At 39.8% G+C, this 22893-nt stretch overlaps 1 protein-coding gene across 4 annotated transcripts in view; it reads left to right on the top strand.

Moving 5' to 3' along the window:
• Positions 1-15127: 15127 nt before the first annotated feature.
• Positions 15128-22893, top strand: part of KLHL32 (kelch-like family member 32) — a 230252-nt gene continuing 222486 nt past the window's right edge. For 3 of the 4 annotated variants that reach the window (XM_011955165.1, XM_011955164.1, XM_011955162.1), the window contains exon 1: positions 15128-15633. The gene's annotated coding sequence lies outside the window, so the exon portion shown is untranslated. Of the gene's footprint in view, positions 15634-16035; positions 16083-22893 lie in introns of all 4 variants that reach the window. The other variant, XM_011955163.1, reaches the window with a different exon arrangement.

The raw sequence follows: 22893 nt of genomic DNA, 5'->3' as shown, positions 1-22893 counted from the left end.
AGAGCAAATCTACTGCTACTCTCCTCACACTGTTGTGGGTTACTCTTTAGCAAAGGCAGTCAAAGGCAGTCCCATCTCTTAGCTCCATAATGGACGAGCTGAGCAGAAACAGACTCAGCAGACATAGGGGTAACTTTGCCTAAGATGCTACAGATGGCTAGAGGCAGGTTCAGGACTAGAACTCAGGTATACTGATTTCCCATATGGTGCTCTTTCTTTCTGTAGTAGTTATTTCCAGTCCATCGTTTGAGAGCTAACCAGAAAAGGAGAATATAGTTATTGCCAGAACATCTGCACATTCAGAAGAGTTCGAAAGTGCGTGCCTTTTTGTGTGCAGGGATTGTGGTTTGAACACATTAAAAATTAGAAATAGAATGTCAGCAGTCATGTCCTGCTGGTATTGTAAAAAATCTTAAGAAGACAGATGGTAGTTTTGAAATAGAAGATTTAAAGAACTTTGTACTTTGCACTTTCCACACATGTGACAGGTGGGAAAGGAGAAATGGCAGGAGGAAGACTGTCATGCGTTCAGAGACAAGGTTTGCACAGCCAGCTTTGGAGTTGAGCCAGGTTACTGGACTGCAGCTCTATTGTGAGATGTCACCTTCTCTAGACCCGTAACAATGCCTTTCACTTTGGGAGTGGGCGATGTAGCTAGCTCCCACATTTACCATTGACTGCTCCACTATCTGCAACACACCCTATTGTGGAATCTCCTTCATTTGGAACCAGGGAGTGGCACAGGGAAGTCACACATAATGACCTCCCTGTTTTTAATAACCCCATCCCCAGGGAAAAAGAATGAGAAACATTCCAACAGAAGATAAAGCGAAAAAAAAAAATAGACAAAATTTACCTCTCTCTGTGGCTGTCAGAGAGGATGCACAAAGGGAAAGATCCAAGGATGTGTTTATGTGATGGAGGAAAGAAGGACTTGCTCCCTTGTTTATGAGAGAGAATAGTATCTGCAGCATTGTGTATGAGCACTCTAATTTGTGTTTATTATTTTTACATTTTCAGTCTTCCCAACTATATTGTAAGAACCTGTGGAGCAGTATCATTATCACTTGCCTCCACATATCTACAGCACTTCATATGATGATTGGCAAACTGTATATGCTTAATTGTGCTTAATTTGCAAACTGTACATGCCTGTTGCTGAGAATAAAATACAAGTTTAAAATTTTTGTTGATTTTTAAAATCAATTGTATCTTAATGGAAGTTACTGAGTTACTCCTCAATTTCTGTTGCATTTCCACACATAATCCCTTAACCCTTTTAGGTAAATCCTCAGTATTAATAAGAATATGATTTAAATCTGGATTACCATGAGGCAATTAGATATGGCATGCAGTTTGTTGATAAAATCAGAGAACCATAAAACTAGAAAAAGCACAAGCTTTGACTCTCAAGGGAGTATTTTCCAGGATAATTAATTGCCAATTTTATTTTAAGTACCATTATTTACCAAAGTTATAGTTATATTCAGTGTATATGGTAAATTCTATGTGAAGATGTATTGTAAAATGAGTATAGTTAATTGTATAAATAACATAATAGGTATCTATATTTTAAGTATCTTTTTAAAACTGTACAACTAGTGCTTTGATATTCTGAATTAGTTTTCTAGGGTTGCCATAACAAAGTACCACAAACTGGGGGTTTAAACAACAGTGAGAGAATAAACTCACAGTTCTGGAGGCTGGGAGTTCAAGATCTGGCTGCCAGGATGGCACAGTTCTGGAGTGGCACGTCTTCTGAGTTGCTAACTGCAAATTCTCTTTGTATCTTCCACTTTCCTGGGAGAAAATCTTGACGTCTCTTGTGTAGAAAAAGAATTCTGTGCACATACAGGTTACTGCATCCTGCACTACACTCAGTCCTGCAGCCTGACGCATTCCACTTCCTGAGGGACCTAGAACCAACTCAAGCATTTTCAACTTCCCCCCATGGTTCTCACTGGTTTTAGCTCTTTACAAACAATAAGCTTCTCCAAGAGTTGTCTATTCTTTGACCTTTTATTCCACACTTTTTGCCCACCAGCACTTAAGTGTGGTCAAACCTCCTCCAGTGCTGTCTCCTCTGCCTTCTACCCTGAATCTCTTCTCCTGTCAAAGTCAAACTTCTTGAAAGAATTAATTCTTATTTCCACTTCCCTGCCTCCTATTTACTCCTCACCCTGGGGAAAATAGCTTTTGATTTCTACCACTTTAAAGAAAGTACTGCAAAGCACAACACAAAGCTCAAACTGCTAAATCCAATAAACATTTTTTTTTTTTTTGGTCTTTTTCTTACTTACTACTCAGCAGTGTTTGATAATATTGGCCATGCCCTTCTTTTTGAAATGTTCTTTTCCCATGTATCTCTCTGGTCGGTCCTTCTTTTTTTTTTTTTTTTTTTTTTTTTTTTGTGACTGCCACTCCTGCATTTGCCCCTTAAATACACGCTTCCCTCCAGCATATTTCCTCCACACTTTGTCCTAGGCTCTTGGCTCTCCTCACTCTGCACGCTTCCTCTGAGTAATCTCTTCCTGTTGCTGGCTTCAATTTTCATCTTATTTTGATGATTCCCAAATCTGTCACTCCAGCCATCTGCTTTATAGACATGTCCTCCCACGCGTCCTACAGGCCTTTCATATGTAATGTTCTGAACCTGAACTCATCATCTTCCCCTCACAAATCTGCTCTTTCTCCTGTGTCCCTTAGCTCAGTGGTGGCCATCACCTCCTCCCTAGGTGTCCAAGGCAGAAACCTGGCAGCATCCTGAACTCCTAACCCCTTCCCATTCCTGACTCTCATCTCCTTCCTGGATTTTATCCTCCTCACTGGCTTTCCTCCCTCTGCTCCCATAAGGAGGCTGCAGTAGTGCTTTAAAGTAAGCCAACTTGGTCATCACCCTGATTAATGACCAAACAAATAAACTCTGCTTCTCAGTTCGTGCTTTCTCTGTAGCTTCCATATTTCATCACTCTCCCCTTGCATCTTTAGTCAATAAGTTTCCTCTTTTCCTAGGACCCATTGTGATTTTTCCTGTGTTGCTCCCTTTACTGGAATACTCTTTTCTCCATTATCCCTTAAAATGGCAAATTCCTACTCTCTCGGCTCTTCCCCTGGCTGTGAGACTTGGGGTAAGTTAACTTAGCTATGCTTCAGTTTCCTCTTATGTAAAATAGGGATAATACTAATAATATTTGCTCCATGGGTGTTAGAAAAACCAAATGAAAGAAAATATGCTTAGGACTTAAGCTGAAACATGCAAGGTACTCAGTGAGTATTAGCTATTATTATTATTATTACTTATTGGACTCTGTTTATATGTCACTTTATCCAGGACTCCTTGCCTGACCTGGGAAATCTCAGTGAGGAGACCCTCCTAACTACTTCCATGATCCAGTTCCTCTGCATTGTAATTGCTGCTTGTTTGTCTGTCTGCTCCTCTCCCTACTACCTGCACGTCCACCCTTCTCACCAAGGTAGCCTGTAAGCCCTGTGGGAGAAGGAACTGTAACTATCAGTTTTACTGTGGTATTTGTATTCCTAGGAGAAGCTCACAATTTTTTTGTTGTCTGAATGAATATAGATGCAAAATTATTTCAACGTTTGATTGCTGTCTGTTTCTGCTAAGTCACCACTTTCTGAACCAGCTCTGAAGTGCCTGAACTCTTATCAAGCATGGGATTTGTGGCTATCTATAATCTTGCTAAGATTAGAAAGAACTACTAATGAGATATAGCCTTTTGACACTACTGTCCAGTTTAGGTATATCATAACTCCAATTAACCTTGGCAACACCCCAGCAACTAATAAACTGAATTCTGCATATCCTACTGGAGAGCAGAGGCTAATTAGACAAATTATGGTCTATCTGGTATTGGCATTTGTCTGGGAGACCCAGACTAACTGCAATAACCAGTCACTGTCTTTGAAACATAATGTAGGTCCCAGCTTGATTGTTGGCAGCACTCACTTTAAACTCATACATACCAAGTGGTTTGCTGGCACATATTTAATACCTGGCTCTCAGGGGAAAAGCCCTAATTTTAGTGTTTGCTCATTTTCATGGTGTAAACAGTCCTGCCTTGACTGATGTCAATGTGACATTGCCAAATTCCTGAAATTTTACCAATAACTTTTTGTAAGTGGTGCAAGCAGGCTCCAGCACCCTGCAGTCTAGATGGGTTGGTAGGGAGACTAGGTGAGCTTTACTTTCACGAATAAGAAATTATCTTAAGAACATGAGAGTTAACTGTTCATAGTCGGAGAAAAATTTTGAAAGAAAGTAATGATTCTGAGAGTGGCCTGGATCAGAATATTGCCAGGCTTTCCCTTAATGTATGTGCACCTCAATAACTAGGGCTCTCCTCCTGCAAGCCAGGCTGGCACTGTCACCTCCATCATGTGGGAAGGGTGTGGTAGGCAGATGTCCATGTCCTAATTCTTAAAGTCTATGGATAGATTGTATTACCTGACAAAGGAGAATTAAGGCTGCAGATGGAATTAATGTTGTAAATCAGCTGGCTTTAAAGTAGAGAGGTTATCCTGGATTATCCAGCGGACTCAATGTAATGAGAAGGGTCCTTAAAAGTGGAAGAGAGAGGCAGAAAAGGGAGAATAGATAACTGGCAGCATGAGAAGGATTTAGCCTAATGATTCTGGCTTTGAAGAAAGAGGGGGAACTCACAAGCAAAAAGTGTGGATGACCTCTAGAAGCTGGCAGAGAACACAGAAACAGTGTCACTAGAGCCATCCCAGAGAAAATGAGCCTGGCTGACATCCTGATATTAGCTCAGTGAGACCCATGCTGGATTTCTAACTACAGAACTTTAATATAATACATTTGTATTTGTCTTGTTTCAAGCCTCTGTATTTGAGATAATTTATTGTGACAGGAAACTAATACAAAATGGTATCACTATTGACCAATACCAAAAATCCTCTGTACTTGTTAAATTCTTGTTTAACTTTGACTTTTTATCTAGTGGGCTCCACATCATTGGCTCTGCAGCCTTAACTATAATTCTGCCTTTGGTCCTTTGGTCTTAGTAATTGCATTTGATGTTGCTGGCATTTGAAACGTAGCTTTACCAAACAGATTATGCTTTGTCTACCTCCCTGCACTATTGCCCTTTTAGCAGATCCCCAGACAAGTCACCCTTCATTGTCATGAGGGAGAAGGGGATTTAGCTCGGCATAGCCTCAACACTGTTCCTCTCCTTTCCATTTCCATGGCCCTCACTGCATGCCATGTTCCCAGCACTTAAATCCTGGACAATTTCTTTTACTTTTATTTTTTTTTGGAGACAGGGTCTCACTGTGTTGCCCAGGCTGGAGTGCAGTGGCTATTTATAGATGCGATCCCACAACTGACCAACATGGGAGTTTTTACCTGCTCCATTTCTGACCTGGGCTGGTTCACCCCTCCTAGGCAACCTGGTGGTTCCCTGTTCCCAGGAGGTGACCATATTGATGCCAAACTTAGTGCAGACACCCAATCAGCATAGCACACTACAACCCAGAACCCCTGGGCTCAAGCCATCCTCCCACCTCAGTCTCCGAGTAGCTAGGACTATAGGCACAGACCATTGAGCCCAGCAATCCTGGACAATTTCAATGACCCTTCCTCCAACCCATTAGGAAGGTCAACCCTCCTAAAGAGAATCAACAAGTGTCATTTGTGCCTCCTGACTTAAGTATGAATACTTTGGATTAGCATTTACAGCTTCCCATTATTTTGCCCCAGCTTCTTTCTCTGAAGGCATTTCTCCAAATTCTTCTACTGAAATTTATAATTTCAATCTCAATGGTACCTACAGCTATTTTGTATCTTCCTGCTTCTTAACTCTTATCCACTCACTACGCACCATCCAACAAATATTTACTGAGTGGATGCTGTTTTCTAATAGCTGTTCTGGGCATGGTAAAAGGCACAAAAAAAGATAAGACGCTCCAAATGGGCAAGGTAATGGCTATGCTATTGCAGATCTCACAACCTAATGAAAGACACTGACATATGAACACAAAAGTTCAGTAAAATATGGCAACAGATGATAGCAACACAAGCCAGGTGCTCGAGAGCTCAGTAGAAGGAATGGTGTGGCTGTCTTCTTTGTGATTCCCTCCTCAATTTAGGAGCAGATCTGAGTTAGAGGAAAGAGCACTGATCTTGGGAGATAAAAAGCTGGATTTCAGCCAATTAATTTCTGCAATTAATTTATTGGCAAATTCAATAAATTGATAAGGTTTATTCATGAAGCCAAAAAAAAAAGGTATGGATAATACTCATAGAATTGTATTAAGATTGAGAATTAATAATGTTCTGTAATTGAAAAAGTACTATGTATATATGATTCCATGTTCACCTATGAAAAAGGTTAGAATGTGCCACCCCAAAATATGCCACTTTGGCATAAGGATTATTTTGAGCTTAAGGCAATTAAAAGCAGAAAACACAGAAAAAACTCTTTGCCCTCCCCCATCAGCTTAAAAGCAGGACATAAATTTCCCTTTATAAAGGTGTTCCCCTTTCCTTTCCCAAAAAAGAAATAGATCAACCATTATCATTAGAGACAGAAAGTGTTAAGAGAAAAACTTCAGCTGAATTAAATTAAAAGGAGTTTAATTGAACAATGAATGATTCACAAATTGTGCAGCCTCCAGAATCACCGCAGATTCAGAGAGACTCCAGAGGTGCCTTGTGGTCAGAACAAATTTATAGACAAAAAAGTAGAGGGACGCACAGGAATCAGAAATGAGGTACAGAAACAGCTGGATTGGTTACAGGTTGACATATGCTTTATTTGAACACAGTTTGAACACTCAGTGTATGAGTGGTTGAAATACGGCTGCTGAGACTGGCCAAGACTCAGCTATTGTTACAGGCACATACTCCTAAGTTAGGGTTTCAATCTTGTCTACCTATTAAGTTAGGTCGCAGTTCATCCACAAGGACTCAAATATAGAAGTACAGAGTCTTTCTCAGGACATATTTAGTTAGCTTTAACAAAAGTCAGCACCAAGATGAGTCTGTATGAACAAACCTTACTAAAGCAACCCTTACTTTCCATTAGTTTCCCTTGCATATTACCATCCCACAATATACTGTCTCTTGAAGCTCAAACCTATATTTCTTTGTCTTGTCACTTTCTCATAATTTATCACCCCCTGTTAAAATGGTACATGAGTCCTTGGGTCAAATTGCTTCATTGATTCTTCCATTCTTTTCTATGAAGGCTTCTGTATACATAAAAATTAGAATGTTAACACAAAAATGTTTGTGCCTTTTCTCCTATTAATCTGTATTTTGTCCATTTAATTCAAAGGCCCCAGTGAAAACATAAGAGAATAGAAGAAATATTTTTTCCTCCTCTACACTTATTTAACTAAAACATATGATTTATGACCCAGATTATATACTATTTATTCTTTCCTTCCTATACATGTTTATAGTGCTATTTTTTGGTGCTCATCATAAAGGAACTGTTTTTCCATCTAAAAATGATGTGTGGTGAAATATAATCAACCTATGAAAAAATGCGTAAAACACAAATATACAATCTAATAAACTACTGTAATAGGAACAACCCTGAACCCTTTCTAGAGTCAAAAACATAACAAGAACCTTAGGAAAACCCTATGTACACTTTATATAAACACTTTTCACATGCTGTTTTATCTGCCTTATTAAATTGCAAGGATTTTGAAGAAAGGCATATTGGCCAAGATTCTTATGTTGGAAATGATAAAACCCAAATTAACCAAACTTAAACAGAAAATGAGAAATTTATTACACACAAAATTAAATGCCGGGAAGTATGCAGTGGAGCTGGACTTAGGATAACCTAGGATGTAAGCACTATTACTTCCTCCTTGTCACTTCCTCTTTTCTCCTTGCTTTCCATCCTTCATGCTGCTCTCTGCATGATAGCCTCACTGTCACAAAATGGTTCCCTTGGAGACTCATACCCTGTAGTTCACAGACCAGAAAAGAGATTCTCTTTACTCAGCTTGAGTTTAGAACTAAAACATCCTGGGAAAGGTCTATTGTCTGTCTGACCTGAGGTCCATTCCCCAATCTGTTATCAGAAGGAGGATGAGGTCAGAGAGAGATGCTGGCAACAGAAAACAACAGCTATGACAGAGGCACCATTTCTTGTTCAATGCCCCAAATGATCATTACATTCTTCACAGAGGAGGCAATCCTATCTTTAATATTGCAAGGAACTTCAGCAATATTAAGCAGGAACTTCAACTGGGCCTCCTCTGGTATTCAGGCATGTTTGGGTTTGTCAGGAAGACTGCAGTGTGTGGTGCTCCATGTGTCAGGGATCAATTCCTGTGACGGGCTTAAGAGACTTCAGGGAAAAGAACATCATCCTAAGTGAAGTCAGAGATGAGGAATATCTTTGGTGTAAGAACATCAAAGGACTGTTGACTTTTGAGGACAGAACATGTTTGCTACTCAAACTGTCCCCTAAGCTACCTCTCTGAGACTGAGGTCTGTGCCTTAAAAAGGGTTTCTAACAGTTTGGGATCAGATAATTCGTTGTTGCAGGGGCTGTCCCATTCATTATAAGGAGTTTAGCAGCATCCCTGGATTTACCCTCTAGATGCCAGTAGCATTCTTTTCTAGGCATGCAAAACAGTAATGAAGCCTGACATTATGTCCCCTGAGGGACAAAAATCACCTTTTCTTGAGAACCACTGGAACCACTGGCCTAGAAGGAAGAAACTATAAAAAGGAGGAAAAGGAGTAAATAAAAATGGAAAGAGCTGCTGTCCAAGGCAGCCAGGTAGTCTCACTCACAGTATCTACAAAGGGCCATTTCTTGTGCTAGCAAGGATGAGCAGGGTGAGTTAACGGAGCTCATAGGTAAAATACCTTTGAGAGAACTTGAAATAAAATTTGGGGAAGCCAGGGATGCTAGTTTCTGTTAATCAGACAGACTAAAGCTGTAGAAATATTTTTGTGTTATTTTTGACAGTTCTTATGACCTATTTTTACCTTCAGGCTGATATGGCTTGGGAAACATTAAATTTGAACGAATGGATGATTTTAATGAATGAGGTTAACAATTTTTTTTTCTTAATGGCATACTTAAATTCACACGTTACTACTGTGGGGTTAGAATTTTAGAAGTGTCGGGTACATTAATCTACATTATACTACTGTAAAATAGTGATGAACTTTCTGTGAAAACTGATCCCACACAGAGTTCTAAGATTAGAAACTAAAAATTTGATGTATCACCAAGTGTTCAATTTAAATTCCATGATAAGTGGCCTAAACATGAAAGAAATTTTCAAAATAGGCTACTGTGAGACATCTTCACATTCAATGGGTTACTCATCACTTTTTAAAAGAGAATTTATATCTTTAAAGCTTGCATTAATTTGTTTTGAAATACTAATTCTGATTCCACTTGAAATGTGTTTTGAAGCAGGAGAGGATATAATAAAAGAAAATATTAAAAGGAAGTAATAAAATTCCTCAATTAAGTCTACTTTTAAAAAATGGAGAAAATGAAGAGCCATCACTCCGCCTGTGCAGTGTAGCATCGCTTTCCCCTGTGGAGGTAAGAGAACTTCACTCTTCCCTGGGGGAGGTCCTCCTCCCCCATATCACATATCCTGTCCTCCCCATCTCTCTTCTCCCTGTCTCAGCACAGTAAGAGGTTCATGACCTAGACTTGACCAATTAGATTCTCCTGGGAATTTGAATCTTGGATGGAGTGGAGTTATTTGGGTTCCTGGTTTTACTAAAGGCTTGGATATTCAGGTTTTCCCTCCCAGTCCCTCAATTCTATGAGCCACTAGTATCCTTCCAATTAAGTATCTTCTTCACTTTATTTCCAGTAAAGTAATCAGGTTATCAAGAATCAATTTCAGTTGCTTAAAACAGAAGCAAAGAACTGTAACTGATACAGGAAACTCTGATTAAAAAGTATTGTGACTCATTTGTCACTATGATTAAAGAGAACGGGAAAGGGTCAGGAAAGAATATGGAATTAGAACTGAAAGGTAGATTTCTTGAGTCTCTGCAGACCAAACGTCCAAAGTATGGGATCTATTCATATGTGTTTCATTTGTTTGTTTTTTAATCTTCTACTTCTACCAGGTTTATATATAGGTGTAGTTATGTAGTTGCCAATGTTGCTTGATTAATTTTAGGATTTCCACAGTATTTAAGCACTTTTTTTTCTGACTGTGATGCTTACTACTTTCCAGTAATGCAATTAAAAGTGTTTTAATAGCCACTTTTATAAATTGATTCTAAAAAGTAATGCTTTAAATTTACTAATGCATTTTAATATAAATATTACTCATGCTCATCATAAAAATAATAAACAGTACAGAAAGGTAGAAAATGAAAAATAAAAGAGCCGCATCATCCCCTTTTTCAGAGAAAATCAAATTTCTTACTTAAGATATTTCTAGGTATAACTGACACGTCTTTGGTTCCTGGTGTTTCCTCATGGGCTCTTGCCCATTCAACCAAGTAGGCATTTTACAAAACTTGCCTCAGTGGAGGGATAACATTAGAGACTACAGGTTAAGAAAACCAATCAGCCAACCAAATTTGCTTCTTGATTTAATGAGTTTCAAAAGACCAGTCCTTAGAAGAAAGGCAGGGTCTATTTACACAGGAACAGAAACAGTTTCGGGGAAAAAATAACACGGTGAGGAAGAGTGAATCTTGCTAATTGGGAGGACTGGATAGGGTTCCCTGGGCTGGGATGATGGGAAGATCATGACTACTCAGTAAGGGAGCATGGTCTTTCGGGTCAGGGAAAGGGGCCTGGTTAAGGAAAATCCTTGGAGAGTAGAGTCGGCAACACAGACACCATCCTTTAACACTATGAGCACTGCTGGTCACCTCCAGCACCTGTTGACACCCAGTCTTCACTCAACTAAGACCAATACAACTGTTAGTTTTCCTTTCCATGGTATCCCACCTTCCAAAATCAAGGAGGAGCGAATATGTGCCCTAAGAGGGGCCTATCCTGACCTTTTGGATGGCCTAGGTCATGTGTGAGTTCCCCAGGTTAGAGAGTGACACAGAACATCGATGGTACTGAGGTCACATGGAAGGTCCAGCACCTTGATGTCTATGGCACTGAACAGAGCCAGCTTCAGATTCACGCCTCTCCTCCTGAGCCAGTAAAATGTAAAAACACACAGTTAAACACACATCTCCCTCCTTCTCTTCCTCTACTTTTACACAAACTACATCACAGTATACCTGTTGATCTTCCACTTGCATTTTTCACTTAGTGATATAGCTTTGATATCAGCCTGCAAAGATCTACTCTGTTTTTTAAATGGCTACTTGGTATCTTCATAATTTGACTGGTCTCCAAATGATGGACCTTTAGTTCTCTCTGTCCCTCTCTCTCTCTCTTTTCCCCCTTCTCCCTTCCCTTCTCTCTCTCAAATATTACCAAGCTATCATGAGTATCCTTTCACATAAGTCTTTGAACTTTTGTGTGAGGTAACCATAGGATGAATTCTTAGAATTGGAATTGCTGGACCAAAAAGTATGAGCTTTTAAGAAAAAAAATAATGAATGTAAATATTGACAAGTTGTTTCCCAAAATGTTTGTATTGACTTAAATTCTCATAAGCTCTTCTTTACCCACATTCTCTGAAGCACTAGGTATTATAATCTTTTTACACCTTTGCCAATCTGATACATGAAAATTACAATTTATTTTTAAATCTGCCTTCTCTTAATGATGACTAAGAATCCTCTTTACATTTTGTTGAACTTATTTAATTGTGCAATTACAATATTCTTTCTTACAGGTAGGAGCTATTTTCTATTCAGCACTGTACATTTTTACAAAGCTCCCATTATGTGTCTAGTTGATTATGTTGAATTAGACTGAAAACAACAACAGCATTTGATATCAAAGAATGTGACACAGAGAATGTAAACATGAAATATTTTAACAGTAAAAAATTTCCTGTGGCACTAGTTTTGGGTTACAATGGCACTGGCTCCTGATGAATAGGATGAATTAGCTACAAAATGTACCCATAGGTAACTGAGTAAAGTAAAGTGTTAGCTAGAGTTGTTTCATGTTATCCACTTGAAAACTAGAGAACACCAGCCAAAAATCAATTTTGGTTTTGGGATAATTAATACTGATCTGTTCTCTCGAGTAGTACTGTAATTAGAAATATGGTTCAGTGATTCCTTAATGTCACTACTGGTTTGTGACAGAAAACCACGACACTGGCATTAAGAATGATAATTTCCTTCTTATTTGCTTCGGGAGGAGGCAGCTATCAGGAATTTAACAAAAAACAATGACATAGCTCTCTTTCAGGATGTAGTTTTAGCTAGAAATCTGATCTGTCTAGAGACAGTTTCAAATCTGATTCTCCCAGAGCTGTTAGAATACAGACTTTAAAAAACTCACAGCAGTAGATTTATGCTACCCTCCTATATCTTGGCTCATGGACAAGCTGATGATAGATGAAAAAAATGCTGCAAAAACTTGTATTCCAAGATGCTTTCCAAAGTATATTAAGAGGCAAGCTGAAAAAAAAGAAAAAAGTGTTACATACTCAACCAAACTCTAGGATACTTGTTTAAGAAAGTGAAAGAGGTTTCTTTCATGTAAGGCTTCAGTCTTAAATATACCAATGTGACAGGAACCTAGTTTTCAGTGTTTCCCCAAATCATCTGACCTGGCACCCTATTTCCTATAGTGAATATATGCTATTTTCCAGCCACCCAGTGTCCACTCTTCTTTTTAAATCTAGTGGGGCTATAAGCAGGGGTCCCACACTACCACAACTGAGGGACAGGCCAATGCTCCAGGCTAGGACAAATGGAAGCTGCAGACTACAAGTGGGAGTACAAAGAGCAATCAATTGGGGCTCACCCATTTCAGCAATGGAAGACACCATCTTACAACATTCCTGTCCTGACATTATCCTGTTGTCACTGCTTCTGTGCCCTTTGGAATTCTCCTGCTGGCTTTCTATTCCGGGTATCCAGCTACGCTTCCCATCAATTCTTAGAGCTCCTGATATCCTTCTATTAAGCTCCTTCTTGCCTAAATTGGGCAGAGGGTTTTCAGTTGCAACCAAAGACTCACACTTAAAAAACAAAAAAAAACCAAAACAAAAATCTTCTTCAGTTCATCTCTCATAACATCACTAGATTGAAACAGGAACAATGTATATTTATTGACAAAAGACCTACGTGGATTACACCACCTAACACATTCTAGGAGCTCAAAAAATTGCTGAACAAATAACAAGTATTCCAAAAAACAGCTTTTGGGAAGTATTATTTTAAGTCTTTTTCTTAATAAGGAGAAAGACTATATATAATGGTACCTAAGAGAGAAATGGTGCCTAATACCTAGTTGCTCCTCTAGGAGTGGAGTAAACTGCAAAATATTTCTGTTGAATTTTGGTGGCTATTGAATAAATTAGTATCTCTTATTTTAGAGAAATAAAAGACTTAAGACAAAACATAAACTTTAAATCAATACTAAGGAACCATTTAGGAAAATCTTGCCCTCTCTGAACTAGACATTTTACTAGGCATTTGACATTCAAACCTCAACTCCATGTGTCAATGAACAATATTTAGTGAGCTGATACTATGTGGCAGACATTGTGCTAGGGCCAGGAGACACCATGACACACCCAGCTTGGGCAGTATGATACTCTTCCACAGTCACACAGATGGTGAGTTGGTGGTGTAAATATTCTTTTCCTGTGTAAATACAATTATAGTCTTTGCTCTATTTAATTATACTAAATAAATAGCTTCTATTTATTCTAAACAAACAGATAACCCAATCAGTATAGATGGGCTTAAAATTTTAAGTATTCTCATTTTAGTGACAAACACCTTGGGAATCTTAAAGGAGTGTTTTATTTATTGATACCCGTCACCGTCAATAATTTGGTTCAAAGACGCTTTCATATTTGATTTTCTGATAGAAGATAACACAATCAAAACTTTCAAGTTGCTTATGAAAAATTCTTAGGATGACACTGCACCTAATGTTTGTAGTCAGTTGTTTGTCATTCTTTCCTCTGTATCTGTGCTGTATCCAGCACTGCTAGAGAAGTAGGTACCCAACATCCTAAGGTCCAAATATCAGAACCATGAAAATGAAGCACTAGAAGCCAGACAGATAACCCCCAGAGGGAGCAAACGAAAAAAACCCCAAATCTTGTGGATCTAGAAGTAGAAAATAATCGCTGAACCACTGATTTGAGACCCATGAGAACATTAAGGACACCTCAAAATAGATCAGGGCACTGTTCCTAGCCCAACTCTGTGGCAGAACATAAACCTGCAAGAAATAGGATTAACATACTATCTCTGCAGTAAGTTAAATCCTGAACTTCTACAAAATACAGTTTACTCCAATTTAGTTACATTCTTCCTGCTTCCGGTGTCTTACCTCCCCGTTGGACTGAGGTTTTCAATTCAATGGTGAAATATTTACCTATTAAAATTACCCATTTTGCTTCAGTGTGAGTTTCTCAGCATGTTTTACACAGGAGTGACCTGAATGACTTGCAAGTGGCACGAGTGTGCCAGGCCCTGGAATTTAATGGTATAGTTCTGTGGTTGTTGTCTGTTTGCGGTTTTAGTGCTGAATTAGCAGTAACCACAGTAATTATACCCTTTCTCATTTCCTAGGCTTGGGGATTTCGCCCACCTCTAGGGGGTTGGTCCCCCTGTCATTTCTCAAAGTTACTGTGAATTTGTTCTGGTCAGTACCATAGAGTGTATTATCCTAAGGAGGGCCACTGTAGGGCCATAGGACTAGAGGCAACTTGAACTTCACAAGTTAGCAGAGGAAGGACTCCCTGGCACACCGACTTAGGGCCACGGCGTCTGTTTGCTCAGGTTGCCCGCCAGCCCTGGGAAGAGAGTCTGGGGGCAAGCAGGCTGGGTTCCCGGGTCTCAAGTCGCCTTAGTGGTGGCTACAGACTGCGCATGTGACCCATGGGCCGGCGGTGCAGGGGCCGGAGAGCGAGGAGGAAGGCGGCGTGGAGGAGGGGACTTCCGGGACCAGCGAGAGCGCGCTGGCTGCTCGCCGACGGCGGGGGCGGGGGGCGGCGGGGGAGCGAGCTCGCTGGCGGCTGGCGGCGGCGTTGCGCGCGGGGCAGCGAAGGGATATGCGCGGGATCGCAGGGAAGGGGGAGGGGAAGCGAGCGCGCGGTCTCGCTGAAGGCGTGGGGGGGGAGGGGGGCGGAGCCCTGTGGCGTCTGAACCCGCCCCGGGGGTGCCAAGGTGCGTCTCCAGTCTGACGCGACCGCCTGGGGCGGAGCTAGCGGGACGTGCCACCTGCAGTGCTGGCTAGGGCTTTTTATTTACTAGGGAGCAGTTTCCCCGCGCGACAGTCCGGGAGCGCGCAGGCACTCGCGCGCACACACATGCACGCAGGCACACACACACACACTTTTGCACACACAAACACTGTGGGACGCTCGTCTTCACTATTGCATCCCCGAACCAGCAGAGCGACGCTACTGCGGGTTCTCTTAATCTCAGCATCGTGGGGCGAAGCAGAGCCATTGTGCATCAAGGAGAGGCCGGTGCCTGCGCTGCCGTCTGGGGTACCTAACCCAGCAGACCGCTCACCCCATCGGGTAAGCCAGTCTCTCTCCTTGTAACCTGTTCTGCAGACCCGAGGAAGAGGGTGGGAGGCTGCTGGTGCGCCAGTGGGGGCAGACCCGGAGTTGACATTTCAGGGGCTTGCAGCCCATGCAGCCTCTGCCCGTGTCGTCTAACGGGAGCAGCCACTACTCAGGTTACTTATGCTGCCAGCCCTGGAGTCGCTCCCCACTTCTTCCCTTCCCCCGCCCCACCCCCCCCCAGCCCAATATGTACTGTGCTCCTTCGTTGCCAAGGAGACTTGCTTAAACATCAGCCCTGGGACATCTATTGAAAGAACTGGTTTCTTAAATGATGCTGTTATTTATTTTGATATTTAAAATAAAATATATACTGAGGACCTTGTGGTAATTTGGCATTCGTTAATCTGTATTCAGGTGGAGGTTTCATTCAACTTCAAGAAAAGCCGTAATTGCACTATATGGTATGCTTTAAAAAGGATTCGTCAGATAAATTTTTCAACGGATTGTGTCTTGAATCATAATTTACTCCCATTTTGGTGATCTTATAAAGAAAGCTGACTCCGGTTTAGATCCCTTCTTCCCCTCTATTTCCAGTTTTATTTTGCAATTCACTTAGTCGTGATTATTTTAAGTTAAAAGCAGATGATTTAATTGTGGTTCCCCACACAAGGATGAGCTTCTGTTGTAAATTGAGCAGAACAGGAATACATGTTTGTGAATTTGTAACGTAAGAAGGTAGCATTCATGACATACATCTTTGCTAGCATTTTTATATCCCCTGCATCAGTATTGAAGCGCAGTTTTCTGCACCTCTGCTCATTTCTGAGAAGATTCTGTTTTCTTTAAAATCTCTTATTGATTTTTTTTGAGATCTGTCTTATCTCTATACACGTACAGAGATAGATGTAAAATGTGTGCCATGGCTTACTAGAGCTTATATGAAAGTGCAGTTGTTTTTGTTTTTTGTTTTTTTCTGATGGGACTTGGTCCTCTACTAGAACACTGATAGGCCCATGGAAGAGATCAGTGCTTCTCTTTCACAGAAGCCCCTAATACCTGGGCTACCAGTTTTGTTTTGTTTTGAGGCCTCAGGTGTCTATTGGGTGAACTTGTAACACAGTGCTTGAAGGCATCAGCAATCCAGTAATTACATTTTGCGCGAATTTCATGCCTCCCTCACAAACAAATGGCCTAGTGAAGATCCACTGGTATTCACTGGTATTTTGTTTTCCTCTGGAATTTGTTCATCTTTTCTACTTCTTGTTAAATGACACAGGGAAATAAGTCAAATTCTTCTAATTTAGATTTTAAACTCTGTCATAGAAAGTGTAATAAATAATGTGAGGAGCAAGTAAGTAAGCCAAATAATGACTGAGGTAGATAGAGGGGATTTATGCAACTCACAGAGCTCTGGGAGATGAATGATGACGACAAACATTTTACATTACAGTGTAAAAAGCACTTCTCATATACTTCTTTTTTAATCCTCACAACAACCCTTTGAGGCCAATAAATTACCTTCCATTTAAAGCTGAGGAACCCAAGACTCAAACCTTGCTGAAGGTCACAGCTAGTGAATGGGGAAGCCCTTTCTAGATCCAGTCTCCTTGCCCTTAAAAAAAGTTGTGCGTGTGTTTCAGATGTGTGTAGGGATCTGGCAAGTGATATAAAGGAGTGGGGCAGGCCTAGAGAAGACATGTGGGAGAGAGGGTAGGGAGTGGAGCGTGAACTGTGACCTCTGGAACTTGCAAACCACTGTAAAGGAGGCAGCTCCCACTCCACTGTAGCTGATTGTTATTGTCCAGGCTCTAAAACATGACAGTTTTTTAAGGAAAACAGAAGCTTCCAGATTTTTTATATGAGGTATCCTTAATTTTAAAAACTGTAAGGACCACATTAAAAAATGTATCTGGGTCATATCTGGCCTGTGGCCTGCTAGTTAGCAACCCCTAACTACTGAGGTCTCAGTCAATTTTAAGTTATTATTCTCTAACAAAATACTGATGTGAACAAATACATCCATCACTGTGAGTGATCAGTTTTTTATTTCAATATTAAAGTCTAATAAATGCTCTATCTTTGTTCTTCAATAAACTGGTTCAAAATTTTTTTGAGGTTTCCTAGATCTCTCTCTTATATCTCAGAAAATAAAAGAGCATGAAGTGCTCCAAAATAGGAATTTTTGAATCTGGTGAAACAAAAGCATTTATAGTTTAGAACTTATGTTCCTGGTTTAATGTTTTTTTTTCTTGCCGTAAGGCCAAGAAGTGGAGAAAAACTCAGTTGAGTGCTTGTTATAGGAAGACGTAGGATTGGTCAGCAAATGGAGCATCCTGAGCCTTTAATGAAAACGTCTGATTAAAGTGTTACGTAATTAGTTAAAACCCACCACTGAATACTGCAAGATGCCAAAGGAGCAAAAACATAAGTGGGAACTCAGAGACATTAAATCCCAGCACCCTGGTATATAAAATGTTTACTCCTTAAATAACTATCTTGTAGTGAGGTGAATACATTTTGAGAAGCTACCATTTTCTCCCGTTTCTCCTAGAGCTACAGAGATGCTAGTGGACTTCACTGAAGTAGGTAAGTAGTCAGAGAGGAGTGTCATTTTATTTACATTGTCTCTTTGGTGGATCCAGAGAGGTGTAGTTAAAAGGAAAAGTCAAAAGATTTGAACAGTGACTTCTAAAATCCCCCTCTGGAAAGATGCCTTAACAGTAAATAAAGTCATTTCAGTTTTCCTTTCGTGGAAATATGTTGCACCCCTAGTAAGGAGCTATGCAGGTGTGTGTTAGTAATGTTCTAACAAAGTCCTGGCTGAGTGCTGTTGAGATACCGTCTCTGCCCTCAAGGATTCAGAGCAAACACACTGCTCCTGGCAGCGTCCACTTTTCGAGCTCTCGTGTGAGCAAGCTACTTCCATATTGGCTTCACAGTGACTCTATAAACTGGGCATCTTATTTCCATTTTACAGATGGAGAATCTAATACTGCGAAGTCCAATTGGACCAATGAAAGAAATCTTGCAACCTCAGCTGCTCTTCTCTCTTCACATTCCTTCTTCTCAACTGTTATCTAATGCAGCTTATAGACATGTACATAATTGTGATTTTGAGGGAGTTATGTGTTAAATGTTACAATGGAAATATAAGATTACGTAGAAGCTCAGACACGGAAAAATTTTTAAGTGTTCTGATTGTGGAGATCAGGTCAGTCCCTATGTAGCAGGGGGATTAGTGCTGGAACTTGACGGCTGGGTGTGATTATATTAAATGAAAATCCTTATAGCTGTTGAAAGATGGGAGTCTCCACCAGACAGTCTGTTGGAAATGTGGGTTAAGAGGATGATGCTAGTGATACCTGATATTGATGAGCTTATTGTAGCTGAGTGGGTGAAAGCTTTGGAAGAACTATGGTGTCCAAGATGGAGTGCAGCAGAAGATGGAACTGCGGATGGGTGGGAGGGGACGGAGGAAGATAAATTCGGGAAGGAGACTAGGAGAGGAGTTGTAGCCATAGAGGAGAATCTGGAGAATGTAGTACTGATTCTTCTAAAAGACTGAACATAAAGGCAAGGGATAAACCAATATTATATTCTCTATACAGAGACTGGCACATGATAAGTACCCATAAACCATGATGATGTGTCTATATATTTAATGTTCGGTGGCTTGTACATAATTTCTTCTTATGATAACACTTTTCTATAGAAAAAGCATACACGTATTTTATATGAATTCATTTGGAGTGGATAAATATATGGATTTTCAATAAGGGGAAAAGATTCTGGCAAATTAGATGATAAAAGATATAATCTTTTTTTTCTAGTAGAGTCATAGACTTGGAGGCTAAGGAAGCTCTTACAGATACAGATTTTAAGGTTGCATATACTTTTGATGAAGTCTTGTATGTTTGGGACAAGTAAAGGAAAAATGTGGGCTGTATGTTAACCATTTGAAAAGCTATACTCAAATCCAGACAGAAGGCTTTGGTGACAGATAAATGTACTATAATCTTGATCTTCGTTGGGTCAATGTTTTGATTACATCGGTATAGATATGAAAGAAATGTGACAAACAAGTGGGAGTGAGACTTGCATTTAAGTACTAGATCTTTGGTGACTGGGTGGGAGATCTACCTGTTAGAATGTTCAGCACAAGGTAACAGGATGAAATAAAATAGAAGGTGTCATAGCTAGAGTCTAGCACTGGGGATATTTGTCATGATAGAAATTTACTTTAAAGTTGGAGGGATTTTAATTCCTATCAAGTACAATATAAGCCAATATGATGATTTGCTCTTCACAGATATATTTGGCAAGTAATGGAAAATATTATGAAAAAATGATACTGTAAGGAGCCCATCTTTCTTAATAAGCAAGGGGCTTTTTGGTGACAGCAGAGATAGATGTGGCTATGTCTCTGTGTCAGGCAGTGTCTTCCCTTCTCTGCTTATATGACTGCTTATTATTTCAGAATTGTTTTCCAATTTGTAGAGTAGAACTTAAGACTTTATCCTAGAACATTTTACTTCCTCTCTTGTTGGGAATTAGTAACTGGAATTCATTTTGTTCACCTTTTTCCTGGCATTTCTAATCAGAACCTTCATTCCCAGGCCCTTCTTGTCAAGATCTTTACCTAAGAGGAGCTGAGCAATGTGAAGTGCTCAACTTTCTTCATATTTCTTTTATTCTTTCCCTATTTCATATGCACATTGCAATGCATTAATGTATTTAATTTAACTTGATTTTGACATATGGCACTATAAGTTTTGGTGAGATTTTTAAACGAACTATGTAGGAAAAAAAAAGTTTTGCAGACTTAACTTGGAGTCAGATTAGTTCCACATATGGCAAAAAGCATTGAAAGCTATAAATTTGTCTAAAATAGCTTCTTCCCTTGCAAGGTTGAAGTCACCAACCTGATAAGATAATTTTTAAGTGAAGAAGAAATGTCTTTGGCAGTTTTCATGGACTCTTGACAACATTTTCCTACATGTTTATTTGAGGCATAATGTATTCTGCTTTCCATGCCAGATGAGCCAGTTCCAGTTACTTAGAAGCAGGGCTACCCCCTCCCTTCCCCACCCAGATGATACAACCAGTTTGTTATACAAGATATTGATGGAAAAAGAAGTCCCATCCTAGCTGATTGCTTCAGTGAGAACATATTTGATGCTAATGGCACAGACAATAGAGCAGTGGAGGAGGCATTTTGCAATTTTTTATGACACAAGTTCTGATACCTCATTTAAAATCATTACTTAGAAACCTTATTATTTATGATTTTTAGTTCTACAATTGAAAGTGCAAGGTAGCATGGCACAACCAGAAGAACCTGAGCCTTGGAGCCTGGATTTGAATACTAAATCCAATACTTCTTGATTCTGTGACTCACAGTTCAGTTACAGATCCCCTCTAGCTCTCATTTTCCTCATCTGTAAAATGGGAATTCTGTTACCTAGATTATGGAGTTGTTTTAAGATTAAATAAGATATGCATAGAAACATCTAGTACAATGTTGGTGTATAATAAAATCTCAGTACTTATTAATTCCTTCCCTTTGCCTCTCCTTTCCCCACTCCTTTGCCTTCCTCAAAATGATGGTGGAATTCATTTAAATTTCCTGAGCCATGTAAAATGTCTTAATCTGGTGTGCAGACCTTGGAGTGGAGCTACCCTAGTTATGCTATGGAGCTTTTAGTGATGCAATATGCTGCTTACATGGGCTTTCCCAGGGAGAGGGATGCATAGCTTGGACTCAGTGATGTCTTTTCTCTCTGACAAGCCACTCTTCCCTCTTTTATGCAGCTCCTGGAGCATCAGCCTGGTCACAAGGAAAAGGAGGAAGGGTCGGTCAGTTTCCTCTTACCCAGGCAGCTCTCTGGGGTCTATCATAGGATCTCTTCAGGGGTCCACATCTGCAAAAAGCACAGAGCTGCCCCTTGTGTTCTCTGTAGAATTAATAGTGGCAGCATCAAGTACCTGGCAGGTACAGACCTGTTAGCCTTTCTGTAAGGTCAATTTCTAGAGCCCACATCTTTCTTGACAACTAGAAGTTTCCCTTCATGCTGAATTATGTAAATTTTATGGAAAGGTCAAAAGCTCACCAGGATTAAAAAAAAAACAAACAAACAAACAAACAAAAAAAACACTCCTCAAATTTCAAGTCCGGTACGATTAAAATCTTCCCAAACAGAATACTTTCTAGTTAAATCTATATTTTTTTCTTTTTCTCTGCACCACGACCTCACCCATTCCCTATTCCCACCAGCAACTCCTTCTTCTGTGTTGAAATATCATGTGGGTTTCAGATGACCCAGGAGTGCAGAGATTAGTATGACTTGACTCTTTTCAAAGTCACCACCAGCTCATGGGCTTAGGGAGAACCTAGACAGCAGAAGGAACTGCTAGCAGCCTACCACACTTGTAGGAAGTTAGCCTGAGCAGTGTATTGTAGGATCACATAGACCAAGCTAAGCTCTGTTTTCATCATACAATGGATTATAAAGCACGTCCTTAAATAAAATACTTTTTCTTGTGCTAAATGTGCTCTGCTTATACCTGGTATGCATGTATGCATATATTTATATATTTCAGTATTTGTAAAGTTATAGTGCAATTTCATAATTCAGATGCATTTTTACTAGTTGGTAACATTACTTGAGATGCCTCAAATAAGAAAGACAAGTTTTGTGACTGTTAAAGACAGAAAATCCTTTACTCATTTCTTTATGGCTCCAGAAAAGAATATGGTAAAAAATGTTTTGTAATGGAGATTGATTATAGTGAGGTGTAGATTCTCAGCTGAAAAATATGGTAGCCGAAATGACATCAGTGCCAGGTCTTGTGTCTGCATCACATTCGCAGACCAGCACAGTTGCAAAATCATTACGAAAAAAAAGCCTACTCTAAATGTGAACATACCAGTTTATTCTAAAACACTCCCCAAGTCATAGTTGTGGTTATTATTTTGGAAATTTAGGTTCATAATTGATATAGATATCTGAGTGGAGGAGATTTATTTTGATAGAGTCTCTCATTCACTTGCTTTGTCATCTACTCTGCTTGACATTTTCTGAAAGGAGACTTTCTTTTTAAACAAAATGCTGTTTTTGTGATAGGCAGTGGTGTAGATATAATCAGATGCCCCTTTGGCTGCGTAAAGCTTCATTAGTCTTTCCTAGCCTGATGTCCTTGAGCTTATAGAACTGACTGGGTTTTTTTTTTTTTTTTGAGACTTCAAAGCCTAAAGAAATATGAAATCAATGT

Source organism: Colobus angolensis, unplaced genomic scaffold, assembly GCF_000951035.1.
Source record: "Colobus angolensis palliatus isolate OR3802 unplaced genomic scaffold, Cang.pa_1.0 Scaffold398, whole genome shotgun sequence".
Taxonomy (NCBI): domain Eukaryota; kingdom Metazoa; phylum Chordata; class Mammalia; order Primates; family Cercopithecidae; genus Colobus; species Colobus angolensis.
The sequence above is the reverse complement of the archived record's forward strand: the minus strand, read 5'-3'. Positions and strand labels throughout refer to the sequence as shown.